Source organism: Elephas maximus, chromosome 20 (assembly GCF_024166365.1).
Source record: "Elephas maximus indicus isolate mEleMax1 chromosome 20, mEleMax1 primary haplotype, whole genome shotgun sequence".
NCBI lineage: Eukaryota > Metazoa > Chordata > Mammalia > Proboscidea > Elephantidae > Elephas > Elephas maximus.
This window is the reverse complement of record NC_064838.1, coordinates 27,865,913-27,883,092: the sequence shown is the minus strand read 5'-3', so window position 1 is coordinate 27,883,092 and position 17,180 is coordinate 27,865,913.

Genomic DNA, 17,180 nt, shown 5'->3' with positions numbered 1-17,180 from the left:
CCAGAACATAAAGGACTCTCAACAAATAGCTCGAGTGGGTCCTTAACTTAGTGGGCTTTTAGAGTGAGCAATGGAAGACGGATGATTGGCAGTGTGCTATATGGAATTTCATCTGCCATTGGTATGCAGCATGGATTGGACAGAGGTAAGACAGGAGGTAGGGAGTGGTTGCCTTGTCATAATGGGGACGAATAGGATTGCATCACTGCACAGAGCACTCATCGTTATAATTACCATTTGGGGAAACAGAGGCAGAGCAACCGTATGTCTTCTGAGGTCTGTAAATGTGTCAGTAATAAAACCGTTAGCAAGTTGCCTTTGATTCCTGCTCCTTATCCTCAGGGCAAGTTTGTCTCTTAGCAACACATTTTGAATTTGGCAGCACTCAAAGCTCTCTCTGAATGAATGAAGAAAATGGAGGGAAATGTGAAAGTTACTTTGATGTGAGGAAGTGTGTTTGCTGGGCATGTGCCGGATCCTCCAAGTCATGAGGAGCCAGTGAAATGCACCGTAGAAGACTCTAAGTTTAGTAAACTGGGTTCCCCTCTTCCTGCAATTAGGAGGACAGGGAAATAGAACATGGATTTAAAATACATAAATTAGGCACTAAGAATTACCTGATTTTTTTTTTTAACTGGAAAAGAACAGTCAAGTATGAGAAATAATTTTGCAAAGGATGTAAACAATAGCAGTAAAGTTAATATTAAAGCAAAATAACCAATACCTCATCCTCATAGTCTCTCTTGATGTATAGACGTGATACTTCTTGAGGGCCTTTTAAATTGATTGGTCCATCACTTAGTATTGTATTATATGCAAGTAACTTGTGCTTTTATATTTTTTTCATTTAACACATGTTTACTGACAGTCTGCTGTGTGCTTGGCAATGTTATTAGGCTCCTGGGATACAAAGAAGAATACGATTCTGTCTTTTCTTTCTAGGCAAGGTACTGATAAGATGGTGGGAAAGTTACAATCATAAAGCACCAATAGCTGTGGATTATTTGTTAAAGGAGCTCAGAGAATGGAGTCAATAGCTCTACCTGAGAAATAGGTGAAGATTTCAAGACACAAATGTACTCAAGAAATATTTGTTGAGCACATGCTATGTGTCAAGTTCTGCCAGACCCTAAAGGATGAGTAAGAATTCACCAGATGGTGAAGAGAGGAAAGCCACTTCAAGAGAACAGCATGTGTGAAGATGAGAAATGTAGAAGAGCCTGGGGTACTTGGAGAACAATGACAATCACATAGTCAGAATATACAATGCGTGGGGCAAGGCGAGAGGAGGTTGGGAGTGGGGTGGGGCCCATGGGGATGTGGAGACCCATGAAGTGTTTTAAGTGTGGATTTAACATGGTGGGATTTGTTTTCCAGTTATTCTGTTGGCTTTTCATCAAGCCTAGAAGCTTGATGAAAAGGGGAGAGAGACTGTGAGTAGAAAAGCAACAATGATGAGATTCTTCTTGTATCTGTCCAGCTAAAGCATTGTCAGAGGGTGTATAGTGTTCTACATTATGTAACAAATAACCACAAACATAGTAGCTTAAAACAACATATGCAGTATTTCACAGTATCTTTTTTTTAAATAATGTTCCTGTAGATAAAGGTTTGCAGAACAAACTAGCTTCTCATTTAACAATTAGTACACATATTGTTTTGTGACATTGGTTACCAACTCTAAGACATGTCAACACTCTTCCTTCTCAACCTTGGGTTCCCTATTACCAGCTTTCCTGTCACTTCCTGCCTTCTCTTCCTTGTCTCTGGGCTGGTGTGCCCATTTAGTCCCATTTTATTTCGTGGGTCTCTCCAATCTTTTACTGAAGGGTGAACCTCAGGAGCGACTTCATTTCTGAGCTAAAAGGGTGTGCAGGGGGCCGTGCTCTTGGGGTTTCGCCAGTCTCTATCAGACCAGTAAGTCTTTTTGTGTGTGTGTGTGTTAGAATTTTGCTCTATGTTTTTCTCCAGCTCTGTCCAGGACGCTCTATTGTGATCTCTGTCAGAGCAGTCGGTGGTGGTAGCCAGGCACCATCTAGTTGTGCTGGACTCAGTCTGGCAGAGGCTGTAGTACTTGTTTCACAGTGTCTTTGAGTCAGGAGTCCAGGAATGGCTTAGCAGGGGTCTCCCTTAGTTGGGTTCAGGATCTCTCACAAGGTTGCCATCAAGCTGTAACCTGGACTGTTGTCATCTGGAAGCCCAACTGGAGAAAAATCTGCTTCCAAGCTCACTCGAAGGAGCCCAAGTGGTGTAATGGCTAAGCGCTCGGCTGCTAACTGAAATGTTGGCACTGTGAACCCACTCAGCAGCAGAGAAAGAACTGGCAATCTGCTCCTGTCAAGATTATGCCTAGAAAATGCTATGGGGCAGTTCTACTCTGTCACATGGGGTCACTATGAGTTGAAAATCTACTCTACAGCGCATAATAATAACAAAGCTTACTCAGGTTACTAGTGTGTTTTGTGTATGTGTATATGTGTGTGCGTGTGTGTGTGTGAGACTGTAGTACCAAAAACTTCAGGTTTTTTGCTCTCTATCACTCAAGGCTGCCTTTAGCTCTTAGAGTTCCTACCAGATAGCCTCCTCCATAGACAGTACATAACATGGCAGCTCATTTTTTCAAGACCAACAGCGGAGACGGAAACTCTAGAGCAAGTATACTAGGAGTTCTATGCAGTGTAATCATGGGAATGACATCTTTTATTCTATTGGCTAGAAGAAAGTTACAGATTCCCCTTCTCCCCCCAACACACACACTGAAAGAGAGGAGATTACACAAAGATGTGAACACCAAAAGGCAGGAATCATGGGGTGGGGGAGGGGGGAAGTCCCTTAGAGAGGTCCACCAGAGAAGGCATTGGAAGAGAAATATTTAAGGCCAACTCAAACATTATTTTATTGAACTTTCTAGTCTCAATACTTGGTACAAAACAAAACAAAAAAACTCTTTGCCTTTGAGTCAATTCTGACTCAGCGAGCGACCCTAGTGGACAGAATAGAACTGCCCCATAGGGTTGAACTGCTGACCTTTTGGTTAGCACCCGTGTCACTTAACCACTATGCCACAATACCTGGTAATAGTGATTAATGAAGAAAATCAGCTTGATTGAGCTTCTTTGACTGATTGGATGTGAGGAGGAAGGAAGTGGAGAGGGGTTGTGGATGACTCTAGGGTTTCTAAAAAAAAACTAGGGTTAACTGAATGCTGATTCCATTAAACAGGACAGGAAAGTAAATGGAAAAAATGTTGATGGTTAACAGGGTAATAGGTTAACTTTGGGACACTATCCAGGTGAAGGAATACTGTAGAGCAGTTCCTAACCTTTAACTGAGTGTGGATCACCTAGGAATCTTATTAAAATTATTCTGCTTCATCATCATGGGTGTGGTGAGGGGCCAGGGACTTTGAGTTTTTTTTTAACAAGCCCACAGGTGATGCCGATATAGTATAAGGAACACATTTTGAGACTCAAGGCTCAAGAGCAATGGATTTCCAACTTTTCTTTTTCCCAGAACCATTAAAGAATTTTGAAAAAGTACCCTTTTGCAGATTTGTAATTTGACATCTAATATATTTCATTGTGTTTAAATAGTTACAAAGGGTATAATCTCCTGTGTGTTGTAGCTATTTACATTTTATAATAAAACCCTTCTAAATGTATCCAAGATCCTATAAACCATAGTGATTTGATATCCATCATCTATTTAAAAATATACTTAAGTTTTTCTTAAACAGCCTAAATTTTTACATTATTCCTCTTTTTTTCATTGAACTTGTATTTCCAGCCACTTTTCCCACTAAATTTTATCCTAACGTGATACAGTTTTTTGGGGTTGAAAGCGATCATTCTGTTTGCTTAAACCTGTTGCCATGAGTTGATTCCAACTCATAGTGAACCTGTAGGACAGAGTAGAACTGCCGTATAGGTTTCCAAGGAGTGGCTGGTAGATTTGAACTGCTAACCTTTTGGTTACAAGCCAAGCTCTTAAGCACTGTGCCACCAGCTCTATCTATTTAGTTGCCCCAAAAACATCCATATAAATTGAGATTTTAAAAAATCAAAAATTTCATATGTCTATAAGGTGTAAGATTTAAGAATTTCTTCTGGATCAATTTATTTGTGATAATTAGTAGACAAATGGTCAAAATAACACATAATACAAATTTCAATAAACATTTATTAAATATAAAAAGAAAAATTGTATTGGAAATGTATCCCTTAATGAGATGGTTGGGGCTGGGTTTCTTTTTTAATTAGCTCATGTATCAAATGTATCAAGGACAAAAATTACTTATTGTTAGAATAAGATATGATGCAGTAGCAATTCTCTATCAGTTTTCTGGTTTTATAGATACAAGTGCTGAGTTCACATATATAAGTAGATGAAATAGAAGGAGGTTTTTTTTTATATAATAACAATGTATTCTAATTCTAACCTTTAAAGATAAATGCCAAAAAATCACATAATAACATATCATCGAACTAATTTTTAATGATGTGTCCAATGACATGTTCATTAAATTATTCTTTAAATTTGTTGAAAGCAAAGAATTGGAAACCACTTGGTTTACAAAACGATTTGCTGCCCATTTGCTGGTGTCATTCATTTTCTTAAGCTTACTCAATTATTTCGAACTCTTCATTAGAGCTTCGTAGGTTTGGACCCCATAATATAATTCTGGATGGGTGAGAGCTATGCTTTTCTTTTGTTAAAAAGGGAGAAAGTGGGAATGGGGATGGGAAGAGAATTGGCATAATGCTGACTACAGGCATTTTTTAGGCAGATAAGATTTAGGATAAATCACACATGGAAACTGAGGATCTGAGAATGTATTCCCTTGAAACTCTTAGTGTCTGCAGACCCTTTAGAAAGCCTTTGTATAGGAGGGTACAAATATCCCAATTCAAAGACTGCTGCAGTGGAGATCAGACCATTGTGATCCATACAGTTTTCATTGTCTGATTTTCAGAAGTAGATTGCCAGCCCTTTCTTCCTGGTCCATCTCATTCTGGAAGCTCTGCTGAAACCTGTTCAACATCATCTGCAACCTATTGTGGGGACCAGGCAGTGTTTTGTTCTGTTGTGCGTGGGGTCACCATGAGTCAGGGGCCAACTTAATACAGCTAACAATCGTGGAAAAATGGAAATATGGATGTGGAGCTCAGGAGAGAGGCTGGGCTGAAGGTAAAATTAGGGGATAGATAGAAATGCGTGCATATTTAGAACTGCATCGGACCTGTTAAAAACACTCTGACGTCAAGTCGTTTCTGACTAATAGTGACCCTATAGAACACAGTAGAACTTCCCCACAGAGTTTGCAAGGCTGTCATCCCTACGGAAGCAGACTGCCACATCTTTCTCCTGTGGAGCGGCTGGTTGATTTGAACCACCGACCTTTCAGTTACCAGTCAAGTGCTTAACCAATGTGCCGCCAGGGCTCCTTCTTGCATCAGATAACCAAAACCAAACCAAACATGCTGCCGTTGAGTGGATACTGAACTCGCCCCACAGAGTTTCCAAGGAATACCTGGTGGATTCGAACTGCCGATGCTTTGGTTAGCAGCCGTAGCACCTAATCACTACGCCGCCAGGATTTCCAGATAAAAAAAAATAATTCAGAATTTTTTGCATAAAGTCTGGATTGAAGATGTTGTCCTATGTGTAGAAAGAAGAAAAGTGATTAGCAAACCACAGTACAGAATGGAATTATAGGGATACTGAAAAACACAAGGTATCTTGAAACCCTTTAGGACATTCATTTGTACATAAGTAATTGATATAGGATTACAAACCACCCTTGTCTATTCGTTAAAGTTGGCTCACTGCTTGGCAACAGTTTGTCAGATTAATTTTTGTTACTGTATGTACTTTGTGTACCTGAGTTAATGAAGCCTCGTTTCTTTAAAAGAAAAAAAAATCTAGTTTGGCCCTTTTACACACTATGCCTGTCGAGCCCTGGTGGCGCAGTGTTAAGAGCTAGGCTGCTAAACCAAAGGTCGGCAGTTAGAATCTACCAGGCACTCCTTGGAAACCCTATAGGGCAGTTCTACTCTGTCCTATAAGGTCACTATGAGTCGGAATCAACTCAACGGCAATGGGTTTGGTTTTTTGGTTTTGACTCAACCTGCCTATCCCTCTTCTGTTGTAATCGGAAGTGGATAAATGTAGGTGAATAGTACTTTCAACTCCAAGGCGTTTTGATTCTATGAATCAGTCCGATTTTTAAGATATTCAAGAGACTGAGTCACACTTTCCTTTTTTACTTTTATTTTGGACAGATCCTTGGGAAGGCCCAGTCAGACCAGTTTAATGGGTTTTTAGAAGGAGGCCACGTGGGCAAGAGGGCCAGAACATCTGCCAAGACGTGGCCAGAATGCTCCTTACTTGCAATTTTACTAAGAGAATACTATCATCCAAGGCTGAGCAATGGCTGCTTTAGCTGAACGGGTAAAAGGAAGAAAACTTGCGGATTGCTAATTCTAAAGCTAAATAACCATTCTCAGAAGGAATGTCTTATCTGCCCCTGATATCTCCAGCTCTAGTTTGTGCCCACTTCTGTCATTTCTTTGTGCCTTTTCCTTTGTGGGCTGTAGGCTTTTGCCAGCCCTATTGGTATCTATATATAATCAACTACCTTATGACATTTAAGCTTAAGCAGCAAGATACTCCTGAGAACAACTGTGGTTCAATATTTTCCATAGAACTAATAATAATTCTGCTGCCTTCATAACTACAAAGAACAGCTAATGTCTCATGGAAAAAGTGGAGGAGATTGCATTTTCTCAGTACAGAATCATAGAGCTGGGACGGACCTTTGCTCCTATAAACCCATCCGGATTCTTTGTGCCATTTATCATGCAAGAAAGTTGAGGGGGGCACAGTGAAAAGTTATAGGTTCTCGCCTACACATTTGCTGCAGCCCTCCCCCAACTTCTGTCCTATTTCTCCACTTCTGGCCTGATATTTATTTGTACCCTTACCAGCTAAATAGGCTACAGGAGCTGCTGACACTTAGAAGTCAACTGGGAGAGTAATCTAAGATCAAAACCCCACTGCTCTGCAAATCTTAAATGCAGAAAGGCAAGGCCGTTTTTGCCCAACATGTCAGTTATCTTTTCTTCATCTTCCAAAGTGTGCTTGACATTATGTAGGGGCTTAACCCTTAAAACTGGATGCCAAAGTTTGCATGTTTGTGCATTTTCCCCATAGCTTTCACTGGAGTCTTAAATTTCTCCCTAAAGGTAAAGAACCATTGATATGTGGGGTGGCTTTTCCCCATGGAATCTAGCGACTCTAGAGGTTGCCCTAGCGAAGTGCAGTATTCAGGATGCCTCTTCTCCCAATATGTTGAGACTTGGTAACTTCAGGTAAATAAGCACCAAAGTTTGCCTCCTGGTATGCGTTCCCTTGGAACAACTCTTCTCCCTAGCTGCAAACAACCTCAACTGCTTTTTTCATCAAAATTTAATGGAAATCATAAGAATACTTTCTCAAAATCCACTTTGTGATTGGAAAAGCCTGTCTACATAATCTGATAGTAATTGACTAGTACCTAGGCTCTTGCCATACCTTCCAAACATTTACTGAGTTCTTGCTATGTGTTTGAGTCCCTGGGTGGTACATTTAAGTGCTCAGCTGTTAACTGAAAGGTAGGAGGTTCGAGTTCACCCAGAGGTGTCTGGGAAGGAAGCTTGTCAATCTACTTCCAAAAATTTTGCCATCGAAAACACTATGGAGCACAGTTCTACTCTGACTGTTTGGGGTCGCCATAAGTCAGGGTTGACTTGATGGTAGCTGGTGGTTTTACTGTGTGCCAGGCGCCATGATAAACCTTCATGACCATTATTTTGTTTAATCTTCACGAAAACCCTATTGAGGATTTTTTATAATTATCCCCATTTTGGATATTGCCATTATGGATAAGAAACCTAAGGCACAGAGAGGTTAAGGACCTTTCTTAAAGTCACACAGCTAATGCATGATGAAGTTCAAATTCATACCTAGTCAACCTGTTTACTGAACCTGAGTTCTAGGTTACCAAACTGTTCCTATCAATTAGTGCTATACATAACCATGTGTTCAATCTACCAAACAAATAGAAAAGCAGAAGTAAGTATTCAGTAGCCTCATCTTATAGACAGAGCATTGGGTTGAGATTCTGGGAGTCAGCTTCCTAATATCCCCTTGGTCATCAACTTCTTGGGTGATCTTAGGCCAATTATTTGATGTTTCTGCGCTGTATATTCAGTAAAATGGAAAATGATTGTTTAAAATGAAAAGAAAACGTTGTTTTAAATTTTCAATTATTTAAATTTGAAGTTAAAATAAAATAATAGATATTAAGAGCTTTGATAAAGGAAATAATACTGATAATAATAATAATGCATCTATAGATTCAAGTAAAACACCAATATCCACTCAGAAAGGACCCAGGTTTCCTTTGTGGAAAAGATTCCTTTGTCAGTGCTATCTTGAGCATTGCTCTTATTGTTCATTCAAGAAGTAAATTCTAGTCTCCACTCCAGGTTTCTTCTATTTGTTTTTCTTTCTCATTTCTCCCAGTTTTCTCTCTCCCTCCTGTCTTCCCTTACCCCTCCTTTCACTCTTTGCCTGGCTCCCCGGTCTGGGATTACAAAGACCACACTGTGCCTGGGAGAGTGCCTGAAGGGGTGCAGTGGGAGATGACAACGAGGCCAAATAAGTTTTAACAAACTCGGCCTCTTTTTGCAGCTGCTGTTTGGAAAGCAGGCTTCTTGCCATTCTTGGGCTGACCCTGCCAAATGCCTTATCCTGGGCTGAGTCCCAGGACCTCAGCCACAGACTACTTTCTATGACATTTCCAAATCCCGTCCCTCAGCTGTGCTGCAGGCAATAAATATCTCTTTTTGTAGTGGGGAATTGGGTCCATGGAATCTGTCGGCTCATCCTTCAGAGCCTCCCATGGCGGGCTCTTTATTTTCACCCAAACTACATTATTGCTGTTTATGATAGAATCTGGAGACATTTATCAAGTGCCAAAGTTCTGGGTAAGCTCTCTGCAGTATTAGAATATTCTCAAACTCTCCAAGGGAGAGATCAATAGAAGACTGCAGCTAAAGAAATGATTAGCAAGATGTTATTAGGTGCTATCTAGTGCTGTCGAGTGAATTTTGACTTGCAGCGGCCCCATGTGACAGAGGACAGTATGGACGATATTTTTCTTTCCTTTTTTTTAGGGACTAGCCAATTGGACTCATATTATTTAAATTTCCTAGCCACTTAGTATAAAGGTTGCAACTCAAGGTCTTAAGCTTAAAGGAAATAGATTTAATGCTTATTCTTAATGTGAAAGGATGGAATTAGGATCAATACACAGAATTAACTTAATGTGGCAGATAAGTCAAATATTACTACTCATAATAACAATGGAGAAGCTGGTGGCATAGTGGTTAAGAGTACAGCTGCTAACCAAAAGGTCGGCAGTTTGAATCCACCAGGCGCTCTTCGGAAACTCTATGGGGCAGTTCTACTCTGTTCTATAGGGTTGCTATAGGGTAGCTATGAGTCAGAATTGACTTGATGGCAACGGACTTGTTTTGGTTTTTTTTTTTGGTGTAATAATATCAATTATTATCATTTATTCATACATATTTTGTGGTCAGGATAAATGCACGGAACTTCTTTCTGTATATTATCTCATTTAATGTCCAAAAATATCCTTGAGAAATAGACATTGTTAGCTGACTTTTAAAAACGAAGAAACCAACACTGAGTGACTTTGACCTTTCAGTGCTCTTCTTAATACTCTACACCTTAGATTTCTGTGCTGAAAAATGTTGTTGATGTTGTTGTTAGTTGACGTTGAGTTGGCTCTGATCCTGACAACCAACAGAAGGAAACGTGGGCCAGTCCTGTGCACCTTCATAACTGTGAGTACGCTTGAGCTCATTGTTGAAGCTATTGTGTCCGTCCATCTCATTTAGGGGTTCCCTCATTTCCATTGGTCCTCTGCTTCACCAACCATGATGTCCTTTTCCAACAATTGGTCTTTCCTGATGATGTGTCCAAAGTAAGTAAGTAAAAGTCTTGCCATCCTTGTTTTAAGGAACATTTTTTAGAATGAGTTGGAATTGATTCAGTGGCAACTGTTCTGGTTTGGTAGCAGCAATACATCTGTTTAAAGAGGAATAGATTATGGGCGATTTTTACTTTTTAGGAACTGCTTCTCTGTTGTGTTTGATATTTTTCCCTAATGAACATCTATTATTTTTATGATCAAAAAGCAATTAAATATTTCTGTTTTAAAGATAAAAACAGCAAGGATGTCTTTGTTCCTGTGCATTTAGTTGTCCTATGCTGTTGGTGAGAGTTAAGTTGTTGTGGTGGGTAATTTTGTAGCATGAGTCAGGACTGGGTACAAGCACAACAACCCTTGTCAAAAAAGAGAATATGTGTCTATACACACATACACGCACAATTACATTTGCATCTGTTTTTTGAGGGGGAGCAAAATTATGGAAGGGCACATATGGTTACCTTTAAGGAATGATACTGAGGTATTGGGGAGAGGAAGAGGGCTTTTATTTATGACTTTACACTCATCTATACTTTTTATTATTTTAACAAATATCATGTATTATAAAAAACTAAAATAAAATGAAGGTGACCTTAATCTTTGACACAGCAGATATATTTTTAGGAATTTATCCAAGAAAATAATTAGGCCATTTATTTATTACAGTAACATTTATTTATTATTATTTATTACAGTAACATTAGAAACAACCTAAATATTTATCAGCAGATGCTCACTTAAATAAAATTTGGTTCATTCATACAACAGAATGCCATAAAATGATTTAAAAAAAATAAATGACTAGATCTATGCATATTGGCATCAAAGGTGCCTCCTCGTCCGAGACCACTAAGAACACTCCTGTGGTTGAACAAATTGGGTATATTGCTTGGTGAGGTAAGGGAAAACCCTAACATGCAGTGCGGTGTCTCAGTAAGAGGGTGATAGAAAGGATGTATGTGGAATTTGGCCTGTGTCAAGGGGCTTTGGGGAGGGTTTAGGAAAGCAGGGCTTTGCTTTGGATTGGATATTATCAAGAAGTGGGGACAATTCTAAGAATAAGTATCTTGATACATCTTATCTAGGAGGTAAGACTAGGTAGATGCTAAAGCTATAATTGGCAAAGAAGCAGCAGTCATCATATTAGGATGGATGGTGCAAACCATTAAATGCTCCATTTTCACATAATGCCGATTTCACATTAATGACCTGATCTTTGTAAACTAACCATGTCAACAAGTGAGGAGAGGGTGTATAAGTAAGCATGTCTTTGTTCCTAGGTGCCCATGCCCACATGGTGAACATATTCTCTTTTCCATGCTGCCTGTGATGGTTAAGATTATGTGTTAAATTGGCCAGGCCATGATTCTCAGTGTTTATATGTGATCACTTTCATGATTGGTCTGCTGTAAGTAGCCAGTGAGTTGAAAGGGAGTTTCCTTGGAGCTGTGGCCTACATCCAAATATAAGCAGATGTTCTGGCTTTTTTTGCTCACTCTGGATTCTGCAGCTGCCCCGTGTTCATCTGACCTCCAGCTCTTGGGACTTGAGCTACCAGCTTATCTGCAGACCTTGAGATTCATCAATCTTCACAGCCTGAGAGTGGGAGCCCTGCTCTCCAACCTGCGGATCTTGGGTTTGCCAGCCCCTGTGGTTACGTGAATCGGGAGAAGCCTCTATTCTGATCCACGGACTTGGGATGTTCCAGCCTCTACAATTGCGTGAGCCTTTTCCTTGATATAAATCTCTCTGTATATATATTTGTATGCTTTGCTGGTTTTGCTTCTCTAGAGAACCCAGCCTAAAACACTGCCTCTCTGTCCCATAGGAAAGTTTGGAGATGAAGGCACATCTTTCCTTTTGAAAACTAGTGGTGGCCACAATTTGAATTGCAATCTATCATTAAGGGAATTGAGATAGGGGAAGTGATTTGACTTTCAATATCCAAAGCAGCATCTAACCTTCTTCTCATCCCTTAGGATTAACAGCAATATACCTATACAGATTGCTATGAGATATAAAATGGGGGGGGGGGGGGAGGAAAGGGTTACAGCCAGTGGTCCCAACTTAATTTTTGACAGTGTCTAACTCTCAAAAGTATTCCAATTTAGTGCCAAGTTACATGGACACCCTAGGAAAGGTTTCCCAGATGAAAGATAATTGGGCTGAGTATCTTGACAAACATAGAGGTGGTTGGCTGGGGATAGAAAGGAAGACCAGGCAAAGGGAACAACATGTGCAAAGGCTTGTGATGGGAAGGAGCAGGGCACATTTAAGGAACTGGAACACCAATGTGGCTGGAGTTCAGGGGGTGTTAGGAAGAACATGATACAAGATAAAGCTGGAAAGGAGATTTAGACTCTGCAGGGCTTGAGGTAGACCTTGTTAAGAAATCTGGACTTGGAAATAATCTTTAAACCTTGAACTGAAACTATCCCATGACAGTTTAGCCAAATTCATAAAGAATGTCTGCCTTTATTATAGCACTCATAAAGAATTATCTATATGAATTTAAACTGACAGCAGTTAATCTAAAGCACAGACAAGAACTTTAAGGGGTAGAGAGCCTAAATTAAAGGTGATGAAACAATATGGGTGGAGATAATCAGAATGGTGACACAATGTAAAGTATGTAACCAATGTCATTGAACTGCTCATGTAGAAATTGTGAATGGATGTATGTCTGGTTGTGTATATTGCCACCAAAACCAAAATATTTTTTAAAAGTCTGAACATTACCTTAAGAGTCATGGAAAGCCATTGACTTGTTTTAAGTAGGCTGTAACATGATCAGACTTGTAAATTGAAAAGGTTTCTTTCTCAGTAGTGAAGAGAAGGATTATAGGGTCAAGAGTTGGTTCATGGGGCTGGTTAGGAGGTTGTTACTGTGGACCAAGTGAGAAGTGATGGCACCTTGCACTACTATAGTGGTGGCAGTAGTGACAACAATAAAGGGACTTATTTCATAGATATTTAGATATATATTTAAAAATTAGAAACTACATCCATTACTCCAAGTCCTGGAGAGGAACTGTATACACAAGAGAGCCTGTATACCCAAGGGAGATGGAGATAATGAGAATGGCTAATGGAAAACCCAATCTTAGTACCAACAGAAGTTGGTTGAGGTTGATTACTTCATTATCATTCAACATTCCAAGCATCCTGGGCAACTTACCTAGGACCACCATGCATAAAAATACCTATTTGCCATCTTGGTTATCTAGGAAAGTAATTATTGAGTGAATGCTCTTGCTGATTAAGCAAGCCCCCTACCGCTTTATCTTTCTCCCCTGTACCAGGGGATCTAAGTACGTGGATGGCAGAGTTGGAAGAGGTTAAAGAAAGCTCCATGGACACTCTGGACATATTCTGCATTATTCACATCCAGATACATCTAAGCCAAAGGGGAAATGAAGCACATTTGTTTTGAATTGAGGGCATGTTTGCCATTACAGTGCACCTTCAGATTCGGTTGCTATGCAGGGAAGTTTTGTGTTCTCTTCGCCTTTCTCTCTGCTCAAAAAGACATGTTGACTAGGAAAAGAATGGAGTAGGTGAAGCACCCCTACATTTATGGTGTGCCTGTGAATGTCTGATATGCTAATAGGAAAAGTGGGTGGAATGGAATTGCTTTTAAATAAGTAAAGAAGCCAGCATTCAATTACCTTAAAAAATGAGTTTAATTTGGAGAGTTTCACTTAACATATTTTGAGTAAAATTTACTTTTGTTTTTTTTTAAACTTTCTGTCTTTTTTTTTTTTTTGCTAATTCAAGGCAGACAAGTTTTATGCACTAAATACATACACCAAATTCTCTTTAGTGAGGATCAGTGATCTGGGATTCTCATATTTTGAAGAAAATAATTTAATTTTCCTAGTATCATTTTTTACAGAGAAAAATGGTAACAGTGTTAGCCAGCCACAGTCTGGGGACGACCCAGTAGGGATTCATAGCTTTTTTTGGAGGTTTGATTCTATCCCAAGAGAAAAACAAACCACCCATCTACCCAAAGAGACAACTATCATAGGCCTTTTGCTTCTTACAGAAACTTTCCTCTGACAGCTGCCCTTTCTCAGACTTCCCTTATTTTCGCCTGCCATTTTATTTCCTCTGATTATACCCAGGGAAGGAGAAACTTCTGTGGAGTGGAGGCACTAGGAGCAAGGACTCTGAAGTCACACGGGCCTCCTATAAAATCCAGACACCACTGTTTATGAAGGTATGATCTTGAATATTTCACTGAATCTCTCTAAGTCTCATTTTCCTCATATAGGAAATAGGGATAGTTATAGTTCCTACTGTGTAGGGCTGTTTCCAGGATTAAATGAAACCGTGGAGGTAAAGTAAGTAAAGCAGTACATATAACCAGTAACCAGTTATCTGACCAGTCGATTCCGACTCATGGCGACTTCCGTGGAGTAGAACCGTACTCCACTGCGTTTTCATGGCTGTGAGCTTTTGGAAGCAGATGACCAGGTCTTTCTTCTGGGGCACCTCTGGGTGGGTTTGAATTGCCAACTTTTTGGTTAGTAGTTGAGTGCTTAACTGTTTGCGGCATCCAGTCCAGAGTAAAGATTATTGATACAGCTATTGAAGCTGGCAAGTTCGTGAGGCCCTGAGTTTGGATCAACCCTACAGGTTAAAGTAATAACAATAGCAACAGTAACAACAACTGCTAATACCTGTTTAATGCTTCTTGTTGTTGTTAGTTGCCTTCGAATGGATCTGACTCATGGAGACCCCATATGCGCAGAGTAGAACCGCTCCTTAGGGCTTTCAAGACTGTGACCTTTCAGAAGTAGATCATCAGGCCTGTCTTCCCAGGCACCTTTGGGTGAGTTCCAACCACCGAACTTTTGCTAGTAATTTAGTGCTTAGCCGTTTGCACCACTCAGGGACTTACTATATGCCAATAATCTTCACTAGGGACTATGGTGGTGATAGTGGAGGAGGACATGGTGGGTGAGAGGAAGAGAAGTGGGGTTCAGGGGTGGGCAGAGGCACGAGGAAGACATGGTACAAAGAATGGGGCTGGGAAAGAACCTAGAATCGGGAAGTATCACATATTTGAAACTATAATTACTGAATCCACGCATCAAAAGGGTGTCTTATCCAAAGTGCAATGTAAGGGCTGAATAATAGCTAATTGTAGAATTCTCTTAAAATGCCTAATCATGCTTGAAGTATGGTCTGACAAGGAGCTTTCGGCCTTGGCATTTAGAATAGTAAAAGGGTTTAATAATAAGGACAACCATTTTGAACAATAGCGCGTGGACCACTTGAAAAGAGTTGCAGAAACATCGCAAATAGCCCATCTAGTCAGAAGGAAAGAAATGATTCCACTTAACCACTAAGAACGTTATCTGCCTGACATGCCCGTGCACTAGCTGCCATAGCACTTACTGCCACATGCCTGACAAGGCAATTGTAGTCATTTGGGTTTTGTCAAATCTACCTGGATTCTTGGTAAACATACTGATTTATATCTCTTGGGACTCAAAATAGAACAAACATAAAATCAGAGTATAGCTGTATATGATCATGTGTGTATATAGAAAAATGGATCATTTTCAGTCTGGAATCATCACAAAATAACCATTTTAAGTTTCTGTTTACCTGGTGGCACAGTGGTTAAGTGCTCATCTGCTAATTGAAAGATCAGCAGTTTGAACCCACCATCTGCACCATGGGAGAAAATCTGACAATCTGTTCCCTTAAAGATTTACAGCCATAGAAGCCCTATGGGGCAGTCCTACTCTGTCCTTCTGAGGAATGGACTCCATGGCAATGGGTTTGGTTTTACATGGAGTTAAGTTTAATAGGCATAGTCCCTGATTTCAGAGTAGTTATAATCCTTTTGTCAGGTAGTTTGGAGTAGTTATTAGGAACCAGATTTCCAGCTTTTCTGGCTCTGCCATTTGTTAATTTTGTTATCTTGAGAAAATCAGTTTACCTCTCTGTGCCTTTCGGTCAATAATTAAAATTATCTATCTCACTTTCTTTTTCTTTTATCTCACAGGGATAGTTTGAGGATTAAATAAGTTAATACGTGGATTGCAATTCGCCCTAGATGCAGGCAGTAAGGGAATGCGTTGTCTATAGACAGTTTCGAAAGAATAATGAAGACAGCTAAAAAGCTGTATGCTTTTTATTATCACATCTCTGCAATTCTAAAGAGTTTCAGTGATAAAGAGCTCATCCGAGTGAGGTGCACTGTTCCCTCCAGCCCTATCCTTGATAATACCACTGGAGGACAATATTATTTTTTTCTTTAATATTGTGAAAATTTTATTTTTAGCTATACCCAAATATGTTGTCTGCATATTTTAATTAATACAAATAAATGTCCTTATGCCCATATTTTCTCAGTCTTATGCAAGAAAACCTACATGATACCTACCCCAGAGTAGAATTACTGGGCATTTAAACATTTTTTTAAATTTTATTTATTTTGTTGTTGTTGAGAATATACACAGGAAGACATACACCAATGCAACCGTTTCTACATGTATAATTTGGAGACATTGATTACATTGTCTGAGTTGTGCAACCATTCTTACCCTCCTTTCCTGAGTTGTTCCTCCCCCATTAACAGAAACTCACTGTCCCCTAAGCTTCCTACCTAACCTTTTGAGTTGCTGTTGTCAATTTGATTCCATATAGATAGTTCTTAAAAGAGTGTAATACTCAAGGCAGACATTTTTTTCTAATTAAGCTAGATTATTGTTTTGTTTTGGAAACCCTGGTGGCATAGTGGTTAAGTGCTATGGCTGCTAACCAAAGGCTTGGCAGTTCGAATCCACCAGGCACTACCCCTTGGAAACTCTATGGGACAGTTCTACTCTGTCCTATAGGGTCGCGATGAGTCGGAATCGACTCGACGGCACTGAGTTTTGTTTTGTTTTTGGCTTTATTGTTTTGTTTTAAGAAGACTTCAGTGGATGTTTTTGGTTTAAAGTTTAAAGATTATCTCAGGCCAACAGTTTCAGGGGGTTATCCAACCTTCATGCTCCAGGAAGTCTGGAGTCCATGAGAATTTGAAATTCTGTTCTGCTTTTTCCCCCTTTTGATCAGGATTCCTGTGTAGAATCTTTGATCAATATGTTTGGTAATGGAAGCT